The 12,471-nt window shown below is 34.5% G+C and overlaps 1 protein-coding gene across 1 annotated transcript in view; it reads right to left on the reverse strand.

Moving 5' to 3' along the window:
• Positions 1–12,471, reverse strand: part of LOC124948600 (mannosyl-oligosaccharide 1,2-alpha-mannosidase IA) — a 318,288-nt gene that overhangs the window by 126,348 nt on the left and 179,469 nt on the right. The gene's annotated exons all lie outside the window — the stretch shown is intronic.

Below are 12,471 nucleotides of genomic sequence, written 5' to 3' on the forward strand. Positions count from 1 at the left end.
CGTTCGAGTATTATAGAAGAGAATGTGAAAAAGGGGTGGGGGAGAAAGAGGGAGAGAGAGAAAGAGGAGGAAGGTAAAGGGGCTTGGCACAGGTTAGCAAACACACGACGCACCGACGTCATTATGTCATGCTGTGGAAAGGAGAATCCACGATCCCTTTGCAGTCCACACCCCCGGGACAAGTTTCGTTTACGTTGGCCCTTACGTTCGCTAATGAGGAAGCTATAATATTACGTGAGACGTAAGTAATGGACGTTCATGGTACCCCGTTACTATGAGGAGAACCTTAGCCTTTGGTACCTTGGATCTGACTCTATCCTTCTTTTCTTCTCTCTCTCTCTCTCTCTCTCTCTCTCTTTTCTCTCTTGTTCTTACCTTCTTAGGCTTATGGTATGCGAAGAATAGAGCCCCCGATCTACGACTACGATCCTTCGAGCTTATCAACAGCGATCTTCCGACGCTCCTATGTCTTCCTTTCTGTCTATCTCTTTGTCCCTCTCTCTCTCTCTCTCTCTTATTCTCTATGGCATCCTCATAGTTCTCATCCTTCTTCTCCTCTTTCTCCTTCTCCTTTTTCCCTCCTTCTTCTTCGTCTTCTTCCTCTTCTTCTTCTTCTTCTTCTTCTTCATCATCTTCTTGTCTCATACTTCGCATGCCGTACTGGCTCGTCGATGACCGGATTTATTAATAACGAGTCCCTTAAATTCCAAGAATGCTCATCTTCCTAGAGTTCCCACAATATTCCCAACTTGTTTCGAATTTATTATCAAATGTTCCTTTTTCTACGATTAACATAATCATAATCAACAAGTTCATTCGTTTCATTTATTAACGTCTCTATATTTAATACGACATCCATTGATTATATTCGATAAATAGAATTGTTTAATTAACTAATAGAAATTATTTTAATTGATCAATCGAAAAGATTACTTTATCGATAATCAGGTATATATATATATATATATATATATATATATATATATATATATATATGATGTGGTATATATTCTCTCATCTTTATCATAATACCATCTTCTAAGTGGAATACACGTACGTTGACGTGCCAACCTCTGAAAATTCCTAGATCCATAGGATTTGCTCGATAGGATCGTGAGAGGACGAGTAAACGACGATCGCATTGAAGCTCAAGATCACGCAGGATTTCAAGCGAAACGATCTACGACCATGGCCCCCATACTACCATATTCTCTCTCTCTCTCTCTCTCTATCTCTCTCTCTCTATCTATCTATCTATCTATGTATCTATCTCTCTCTTTCTCTCTTTCTATCTTTCTCTCTTTGTCCAAACTGGAAAACTTCAAATCCTGAGCTTTGCATTTCGTCAGTGATAGTATAATAATATTATCGATTCGATAATCGATTTAGATTTAATTTAGTTTACTATTAGTAAAAAAAGAATAAATAAAAATTTATTTCTCTGTCTCCTTCTCTCTCTCTCTCTCTCTCTCTCTCTCTCTCTCTCTCTCCTTCTTTCGATAATAAAATATTTCAAGTTCTGGACTTTTCATTTTTTTTTCTTTTTTAATAATAGCGTAATAATATTATCGATTGGATGATGTTCGATTTAGATTGAATTGGGTTTACTTTTATTTAGAATACTCGTAATAAAGTTAAAAATATATAAAAATTCATCTCCCTCTCCCTTTCTCTCTCTCTCTCTCTCTCTCTCTGTCTCTCTTCCTCATGTTGCTTCTTCTTCTTCTTCTTCTTTATCTTCTTCTTCTTCTTCATCTTCTTCTTCTTTGCCAGTAAAGGTAGTTCTTTAAAGTTTACGAGACGACATCGGTGTAAAGCTGTCGAGTTAGGTGCATATAGAAGTCGAAAGGTATCTGCTCTCGAGAGGAGTAATTAACGACGATTAGGTATAATGGCTGATGGTATCTTCGTCAGTAGAGAGAGAGAAAGAGAGAGAGAGAGAGAGAGAGAGAGAGAGACTCTTCTCTCGCAGAGAGAAGTTCGTGACGCTGCGCGCAACACGGTGGACAGTAGAAGGAAAGCGTAGGAGAAGAGATAGATAAGAGGTGTCTCACACAGTGTCTTTAACTTTTACCTGTGTCTTCTTGCTGAGGTAAATCTCACGTAATAGGAGACCCAAGTCCGTAGAAGTGGGTAATCAGAGAAGTACATGCATAGGTATTAAGTACAGTTAAAACCGTGGAAAAAAATTACCCATTTCGAACTATAGATATGTTTTCTAATAAAAAAAAAAAAAAAGAAACAAAAAAAAAAAGGAAAAAAAAAACAAAAACAAAAAAAAAAGACAAGAAAATATTGTAATTTTTTTTTTAATTCGAAACGAACTAATATTATTCGTCATCCTTTTGTTTCGTAATTTTTGTCGACATATTATGGATATTATTATTATTTTCTTTTCCTCGATCGTTGTCCTCAAACTTATCAGAGTTTTCCTTTTTTTTTTCTTTTTTTATTATTATTATTAATCAAATGAAATCTCGTTCCTTTTTAATCGAGAATAAATTCTTACGAAGATCATAATTTGTTTTCATATTTTTTTTTTTTTTTTTCGAAGAACAAACTATTTTTGCTTCGTCGATCGAATCGATCGACGAGAAATATCTTATTTTTATTCAAATAAATAAAATCGTCGTTCTTTAATCGGAACAAACAAGTATATATACTAAATCATCTTGTTATTTTTACTATTCGAGAGAAAAAAAAAAGAAAAGAAAAGAAAAGAAACAAAGAAATTTCTTCATTCAATGATCAAGTAATTCAATTTATTCAATAATTGAATCTTTTATTTTTAATGAAATAAACAAAATCATCATTCATCAATCAGAACAAACAAATATATATATATATATATATATATATATATATATATATATATATATTATTTTTATCTTGTTATTTCGACAATTCCAAAACAAAAAAAAAAGAAAGAAAAAAAGAAACATAAAAAAGAAAAAAAAAAAAAAAAGAAAAAGAAATTCCTTCATTCAATGATCAATAATTCAACCAATCAGATATTTGTTAGTTTTAGTGAAATATGCGATCAAAAGTACATTCTAGGATGAAAATTGTGAGTACGTGAAATGGATAAGACTTGTCCAGACGCGTTCCACCTACGTTTTAGTCGATTCAGGTCTCGACTACTAGGCAGTTCCCGCGATATATCGAACGATAATGCTTACAGCCTTGACTTTATCTCACCAGGAGACTGGAGTGGCTCGCAGTTTGCATATCTATGAGCGAACGGACAACCGACGAAGACTTGAGAATGGCTACCGTGTCTCGAGTACGATACTCGAGCATTCCGTACCACGTTCTTTCGTTCGTTCGTTCGTTCGTTCGTTCGTTCGTTCATTCGTTCGTTCGTTCGTTCGTTCGTTCGTTCGTTCGTTCGTTCCTATGTTCGCGTTACTCGAATCATTTGTTCTTGGCGGCATGATCAAAAGAAAGTTCAAAGTTCACTTGTATACGAGGAAAGTGCACTTTGAGATAGAACGGTAGCGCTCTCTTAAAATACTTCTTCATAAATTATGACACGCTTAACATTCACGTTCCTATAAGTTTTATTTATTTATTTAATTATCTTTGGTAATGTCGTTGTTATTGGAAGAATTGAATTTAAAAATTAACAATAAAAATTTTTTAATTAACTGTCGTTGATTGTTATAACAAAAAAAAAAAAAAAAAAAAAAAAAAAAAAAAAAAGAAAAAAAAAGAAAGAAAAAGAAAGAAAAAAAAAGAGAGAGAAAAAAGATCAAATAAAGAAAGAAGAAAAATAAAAAGAGAGATAAAGTAAGTTCGATGGAAAATTTCTTCAATAGCTAAAACAATTAACGTTCGAATTAACAATCGATTATCGTTAAATCGTTGCTATGGCAATAATGATCTTGGTCATAAAAAATTAACAATTTGCTTGCAATCTTTTACTTCTTTCAATTTTAAAATTCAATATTTAACGATCGTTAATGAAATACGAAACGATCGATTGTGTACGTGATTAAGCAATGAAAAAATACGAGAGATCTAACGATTTAAAATATTTAATTTTATGCTACTTGTATCTTAGTCACCGTTAAGATGTTACGTTACGGTAAAAGAGTTTTCCATAGATCTTAAGAGAAAGGTAAAACAAAAAAAACAAAAAAAAAAAAAAAACAAAAAAAAAAGAAAAAGAAACGAGAAAGAGAGAAATAGAGATAAAAGAAAAAGATAAAGAAAAGAAGAAAAATAAGAAAACGGAGAAGGAAGGAATGTAATTTCTTTTTCTTATTTTCCTTTTTTTCTCATTTTTCTTTTATCCAGATATTTCTAAAAGAGAAGATTACAACGAAGAAGACGTTGAAACACATAAGTCCGCATTTTCGAAACACATTTCTTTATCCAGGAAGAAAATGACGATAGAATAAAAGAAGTGAAAGGGGATGAGATGAGTTGTTTAGGGGATGAGGGGGGAGGGGTGCGGAGGGGGGTTTAGGTCGGTGGTTTGAAGGTGTATAGAATCGCTAATATCTTTTGGTTTGGGATGAGGTGGGGTGGCGATGGGTAGGTGAGGGATTGTACGCTCCAGGCGTTGTTTCCTCGCAGCTGATGTGATAACGTAAACAGCGAGTATAATTTACCGTACCGTTTCTGCAATGCGTTCGCTCGCTCGCTCGCTTTATGTGTAGATATACATGGATCCAACGTACATACGTGGGACGATTATCTGTGATCTACCGCGTGATACAAAGGATTTAGCCGTTGATGCCGGCAACGCGTAAGAGAAGCTTGAGAATCGCGTTAGTCTTCTACTACTATTACTACTTCTACTACTACTACTATTATTACTACTACTACTACTACTACTACTACTACTATTCTTTATTACTACTACAACTATTATTGCCATTACACGAAGCTTTCAAAAGTTCTTGTCCAAGGTTGCTAAGATCATCGAACGATAGAGACAGAGACAGAAACAGAGAGTGAGAGAGAGAGAGAGAGAGAGAGAGAGAGAGAGAGAATGAGAGAAAAAAGATCTAAAGCTAGGTAATTTACTTATGTACTTTAAAGTAAGATTCAAATAGCAGAGAAAGTAGTAGTAAAAGGAGATAGTCGGGGATTCTCTCTTAACAAAGGACAGTTAGATTCGAGACGATTTAATGATCAAACTTTTCGACGTTTATCTCAGGACAAGAACCGTACACGTCTCTGACTGTCTTTAATCAGAAACATTCTTGGAAAGTCGAGATCTTTTACCCTCACCTCGTACCACCATACTTTCTATTTCTTTTTCTCAGTTTTACAATCGCGCGAAGGAAAGTCTAAGGAAGAGGTTTATTTGGACCATGATACTCATTCCTCCTCCTCCTCCTCCTCCTCCTCCTCCTCCTTCTTCTTCTTCTTCTTCTTCTTCTTTTATTTCTATTTCTTCTTTGATTTTTCTGTTTTTTTTTTTTGATTTTATTGCAGACTTCAAAAAATCAAATATAATCGAAGATATTACGATTTCAGTTGCTGAACGTATAACGATCCGATTTAATATAATATTATTTAATCAACTAGATTGTAGAATTCTCTCCCTCCCTCTCTCTCTCTCTCTCTCTCTCTCTTCTTTCTCTTCCCTCTCTCTCTCTCCCTCTCTATGTTTTTGTATATCTAGGAGGATCTCGATACATTTTATCTTCGTTTCAGGTTAGATATATTTTCACCTCCAAGAGGCAATACATTATAACAACTACATAGTTATATACATATATAGTTAACTAGAACGACGTTATTAACTTCGTATACGCCGGCTCCGGAAATCCAATATCAAGCTTCGTGCCAGTCCAAATTACGATACATTATATATTCCACGCGTAAAATTTCAACGGTGATCATGACTTCGTTCCGACTTCCATGTAATTCCCTGTAGCAATGGAAGCGTGTAAGCGTGGAAACTATATAACCGTGGAAACACGATTTTATTAACGACTATCGTTCATATTAAAATGCATCATAGAAAAAGTTTTTCCTAATTTGATGATTTTTAAAAACTAATTATTTTCAATAATAATTTTATGTCATATTAATGAAATAGTTTCTTTCTTGGAGTGGAGATTTGTGTTTGACGTTAAGAGTAAAGAAAAAAGAAAAAAGAAAAAAGAAAAAAATAAGAACAGAAATCGACGATAAAAAAAAAAATAATATCCTATTGGTAGCGTGCAAAAGTTTGTATAAAAGAGTTTACTAAACTCAGAATTCATCATTGTAACTTTTATCATAGAATAAGTTAAATTATTTCTATGTGTGGGTGTGTATCTCTCTCTCTCTCGCTCTTTTTTTGTTTTTCTTTCTCTTTTCGATAGATACAAATTTCACTGTTTCATAAAGTCTCATTAGTAATTAATCGATAGTTTACGCTCTTAATTGGTTGCGAATGAAAGAGCGTTAACAATCGTCCAATCGTCCTTTCGTTGAAACTACGTTGAAATGTGAATAATAAAAGCGATATTATTAATTGATCGATCGTGATAAGTTATCTATTACATTTTCCAATATTGGCTTTCAAATCGTTCAATATTGTTCATTGATTTATAATAAGAAATGATAATTTCAGCAATATATTTGAGTTAAAAACAAAAAATAAAGAAAAAAATAGAATGAACGAGAGAAACAGAAAAAGAGAGAAAGAGAGAGAGAGAGAGAGAGAGAGAGAGAGAGAGTTTGTCAAAACGACCTGTCATTAGTCGGCTAAAAGGAACTTTTCACTCGAACCGTAAAATTTAAATGGAATTCGTATCTCGATATGGGTTCTCACATCGATGAGTTCCCTAATAAAATCCGTTCGGCCGTAAGATTCAATCGAACCAACCCCCATTATCAAAGGTAATTACGCCACAGAGCGAATCTTCAATGTGGATCGACTAATCTATCGACTCGAACGTCGTCGGTGGTCTTTCTATATGGATTAATTGGACTTCCTCGACATTCTCTTACCATAATCATTCGATACCTCATCGCATAATAAACCAAAGAAGTTATTGTGACAATCGTCTAATTTCAATAACATTTGTTATTAACTTCATCAAAATAATAATCATCAAATTGTTACGATTTAATGAGAACATAAGTGTTGAAAATCGAAAGAAAATTATATTGCTTGCAAATAGTAATGATAAGAAAGAGACATTAAAAAAAAAAAAAAAAAAAAAAAAACAAAAAAAAAGAAGAAATAAAGAAAGAAAAAAAAAATTTGAACTACGCACTTCGATAAACCACTTGAGTACTTTTTAAATATTTCATAAAAATAATCAGATTATTGCGATTCGAATTGTTACGAAAAAAAAAAAAAAAAAAAAAAAAAAATGTAAGCAAATAAATAAATAAATAAATAAATAAATAAATAAATGAAAAGAAAACCATAAACCGATCGAATATTTTCCAAGTACTTTATTAAAATAAATAAATAAATAAATAAATAATAATAATAGTAATAATAAAAAGAGAAGTAATAAAAAGAGAGAAAAAAAAAAAAATTGAATTTTTCATAAACCGATCGATTATCAATAAGCTGATTACCATCGAACCGCGTTATCGAATCTATATTACATGCTCTGGCAGCTTGGCAAAGTGGAAGTTTCTCGAAAGTTTAATTGAAATCCAACGGAGGCGCTCGCTCCAACTATTTTTCCGAATTGCAAAGTTCCTTCAAAGAATCACTATCCATCCATTCTCTATCAACCGACGCACCTTCATTTCTCTTCATTTCTCTTCATTTTGTTTCTTTTTCTATTCCCCCTCTCCTTCTCTTTTCTTTTAATCTTTTATTCTCTCTCTCTTTCTTTCTTCCTTTTTTTTCTCTCTCTCTCTCTTTTTTTTTTCTTCTTATTTTATACTTTTCCTTTCTTCTCTCTTTTTCCTTTTCTTATTCCCCTTTTCTCTTATCCCTTCTCCATCCTCTTTATTCCAACCAGTCGATAAACGCGATCCCTCGCTCATCGTTCATCTTTCCAAGGCCCTGAATACTGATTCCTTATCTTATATAATAATCCATGATTGAAAATTTTCATTCATTACATTCATCTCAAAGAATCTGAAGACCGACAGGAAAATGGAATAATAATAATAATAATAATAATAATAATAATAATAATAATAATAATAATAATAATAATATTTATTATTATTATTATTATTATTATTATTATTATTATATAATAATAATAATTATTATTATCATTATTATTATTGAACTTAAAATCCAATATAAATATCGTATAAAATTCAATATAATATATCTCTTCTATAATCCGATATTATTTTATATTTTCATATAAACGTTTTATAAGGAATATACGTGAAATATCATATAACTTAAACGTTATCCGTCCTAAACGTTAACGGAATAAGTCATTGCTAATTTTTCTAACGAACGACGTGTAACTCGATCTCGTCAGCACGTTACATGCATTTCCAGTTAAGAAGCTACGTTCCAGGACTAAGAGAGTTTCATGCATACAAAGATAAAGAGAGAGAGAGAGAGACAGCGAGAGAGAGGCAGCGAAACACCGAGAGAGAGAGAGAGAGAGAGGGAGAGAGAGAGAGAGAGAGACAGAGAGAAGGTAGATGACTCTGGGAGAAGGACAAGGACCGACAAAGCACGACGTCATCACGAAATTCACCAGCAGACGCGTCGAATTCTTGATCTCCCTAGTAGAGAGTGGCATAGAGGGAAGAGGGGTAGGTAAGAGTAAGTAGCAAGTAGCAAGTAGCAAGCAGCGGTAGCGGCAGCGGCAGCGGCAGCAGCAGCAGCAGCAGCAGCAGCAAGAGTAGAAACGAACTGTACGGTACTTAACTTAGCTAACTACTAGTGCTAACATCGTGCTTTAATGGTACGTCGGGAGTAGTAGACGTTGTCGTCGGTACTCCACGTAGTTCTGAGGTAGCTAGAGCTAGCTAGCTAGCTAGCTAGGTAGCTAGAAAGATAGGTAGATAGATAGATAGGTAGGTAGGTAGGTAGGTAGGTAGGTAGGTAGGTAGGTAGATAGGTTCGCGCGTTCAGGATCCTGTTTCCTCAAGGCGCCTGTTTCCTTCTCTTCGTTCTACGTTGTGGATCCATCAGCTTGTGAACAGTGTAACGGAAGAACCGTAGATGGCTGGCTGCCTGCCTGCCTGCTTGCTTGCTTGCTTGCTTGCTTGCTTGCTCTTTCGTTTGGTGGGAGTACGAAGAGTAAGAAGAGTAGGAAAAGAGTAAAAGGTAAGCGACAAAGAAAAAGAGAGAGAGAGAAAGAGAGAGAGAGAGAAAGAGAGAGAGAAAGAGTTTTGCGGTACATGCTAACAGTGAGGACTGAGTTCCTTAGAGAACATAGGACGAGAGACGTGGGAGTGCCCATCGGCACGAACTTACGACTCTCAGCTTGTCCATTTGTTATGTTTAGTTCACAACGTAGAAGATTTTCTCGACAGAGAGTCTCTTTTCAACAACTTTTTCATTTATTCGCCCGTGTCTTTCAGATTAGATCGATAGTTTCAAAAGAACAATAACACGATTGTTCGCGATCAAACGAGGCTGCTTAAGTAATCCGATAAACTCAAAGATCCAAGTTATATTAGTAACTTGGTCTCTCGTTACTAATGAAATATAAAGTACTCGTGACTATTTAGTTGAATTTTTCTTTTTCTTTTTTTCAAGTCTTTTTCTTTTCTTTTTTTTTTTTTTTTTATATTATAATTACTCGATCCCTTGATCTCGCTCAGATCGTGCTCCGTCATGAAGGACGGAAGATAAGTGAAAAAGAAAAAAAGGGAAAACGAAAAAAAAAAAAAAGAAAATGAAAAAAAGATATGAAAAAAATGAAGATAAAGAAATGGGAGCAAGTCCAAGTAGCAAAGTGGTTCACCTTCATTTTTTTCATGTCCCGTTCAGTAGGTACCGGACGTTACCCGAGATAAGTACTAATGTACCGCCTACGATCTTCTTGTTCTACGAGAAGGCTTGCTTCGTGGCAAACGATAAACTGGACTTTCGTGAGGGAGAGAAACGGCGAAGGAGCGGCTCTTTCGACGTGCGAAAACGAAGAGGACGCGCAAGTAGAGAAAGAAAGAGAGAGAGAGAGAAAGAGAGAGAGAGAGAGAGAGAGAGAGAGAGAGAAAGAGAGAGTAGCGTGGGTGATACTGAGATCGTTGAGCTTTGTCTCCTTGCTACCAGACGAATATCTCCTATCGTTTCTTTTCATTTCATTTATTTTTTCGTTTTCTTCTTCTTCTTCTTCTACTTCTTGTTCCTCTCGAAAGAGAAAGAGATAATAAATCGAAAGATCGTCTTTCTTCGTACATTTATTATCAATCGTGAAAAAAAAGGTATAAAGGAGGAGAAGAAGAAAAGGAAAAAAAGAAGAAAAAATTATTATCGATAAATATCGATAATTAATGTCTCTATTGCGATTGGATATTTGTTTTCGATCGAAGGAAAAAATTTGTTTTTCTTCGAAGAAAAAGAAAAAAAAAAAAAAAAAAAAAAATCCCAACTTAATTTCATCATAATAACATATTTTCTTATAAGATCATTTTATACTTTAATAATATATCTATTGATGTGTGGTTTATACATTCTTCTAGTTGACGGGTTTGAACTAGAAAGACTACACACAAGATCCTTAAACGTTTTCCACCCACTCGTTTCCTGTCGGCAATGTCGCACTTTTTGTCTGTTAATCCGCAAAGAAAATATACGTAATATATTCGAGAGTTCACCTACGCGTCCATTGGCCAATATAGGGTTATTAAAAGGAATATTTACATATATATATACATTATTTACATATATATATATATACATTAGAAAATACAAAGTATTAAACGAAAATGTTAGACGGACTTGTTAATCCGTTTTCATTGAATAAAAAGTAAATAATCATCGAAGTTTAAACAATTTCGAAGCATTGAAATTCTTTGAAAAGGATTTAGTAGAAGAGCAAGGAGTCAAAACATTTCGATAGTGAGTAAATTCATACGACGTGATGGTGCTTATCCATTCGATCGATCGATCGATCGATCGATCGATCGATCGATCCATTTGATTCCTCTCCTGTCTTCGTACGATCCGTCTGGCTCGTTTGAGATATGCTATCGACATCTCGGACACTGATCCTGAATATTTGATCGAATCGAATGGTACGAATAACAGAAGTTAAACCTTCTATAGTCATAAATCGGACAACATTTCTTTGCGGAATCGATATCAACGATCGAAAAATAAACTTACGTGAAAGATCACGTTTCATAAATAAGTTTAATCGACGAGAAGATACTATTAAATGTTTTAAGGCGTTTAAGAACGATTAGGAAGTAAAGATAATTGAATAATTTGAACATCTATTTGTGCCATTTGAAAACGTATCTTGAATTAAATGGTATTTGGGCTAGATTAAGACCGATCGTAAGCGACGATTGAAAGCCCTTAACGAACGAAAGAGGATAGTCTATGAGGATCGGGAGAGGACGGTAGGAGTCCCTCGATCGCCGCTACCACAGGATTACGTTCCTGGCATAATGCCGAGGAGCAAAGGCCACTGTCCTGAATGATCAAGCGTTCAACGTCGGCAGCCTCGCAACATTGGCCCGCAGCAAGGCTCTCAGGAATCAGAGCCGTCGTCCTAGGCTAGTACGCGTTTCAAGAGGACAACGGGTATATATAAATGAAGATATATATATATATATATATATATATATATATATATATATACAAATAGAAAGAGACAGAGAAAGAGAGAGAGAGAGAGAGAGAGAGAGAGAGAGAGAGAGAGAAAGAGGAGTATAGTGAGACGCCAGAAGGAATTCCTTTCGGTTCAATGTAGTTCCAGGAGAGATTAGCTTCATCGAGTAACAATACTGTATTGTGTCCTCTCCTCCCCTCTTCTGTCTATACTGCTTCGAGAGAAACCTAAGTTTTTCACCCGTTAAGATTCTCCTTATCTTTTCTTATCTTTCCTTTCCTTTCTTTCTTTTTTTTGTTTTGCTTTTTTCTTTTTTTTTGTTTCCTTTTGATTTTATTTCCTCGATTTTGTATTTCTCATATTCTACGATTTATGAAAATATTACGAGTACATATTTGATACGAGAGAATCGATTTAATAATTCTACGATAGTTTTTTCCATGGATAAGATCATCTTGTTGAAGGGATAATAATATACGTTCTATATCTCATGAAATTTTTATATCTTCAGATCTCACGCATATATCTAATATATAGGAGAAACACTCTTTCTCTCTCTCTCTCTCTCTCTCTCTCTCTCTCTCTCTCTTTTTATTTTTTTCCTCCGGACAAGCATTTTGCGAAAATCGAGGTGGTCTGAACTCGTCGTAGCCACTCCTGGAGTCTTCCATCATCTGCGTTAGCATCACCGGATGGCACTCGTACACGTACGTTCTTCAAATCCTTGTTAAAAAAGTTTGAGTGGATTCCAGGTTGGATTCATAAGTAGTAGGGTAATAGTAGTAGTAGTAGTAGT

This window comes from Vespa velutina, chromosome 4, assembly GCF_912470025.1.
Source record: "Vespa velutina chromosome 4, iVesVel2.1, whole genome shotgun sequence".
NCBI classification, from domain to species: domain Eukaryota; kingdom Metazoa; phylum Arthropoda; class Insecta; order Hymenoptera; family Vespidae; genus Vespa; species Vespa velutina.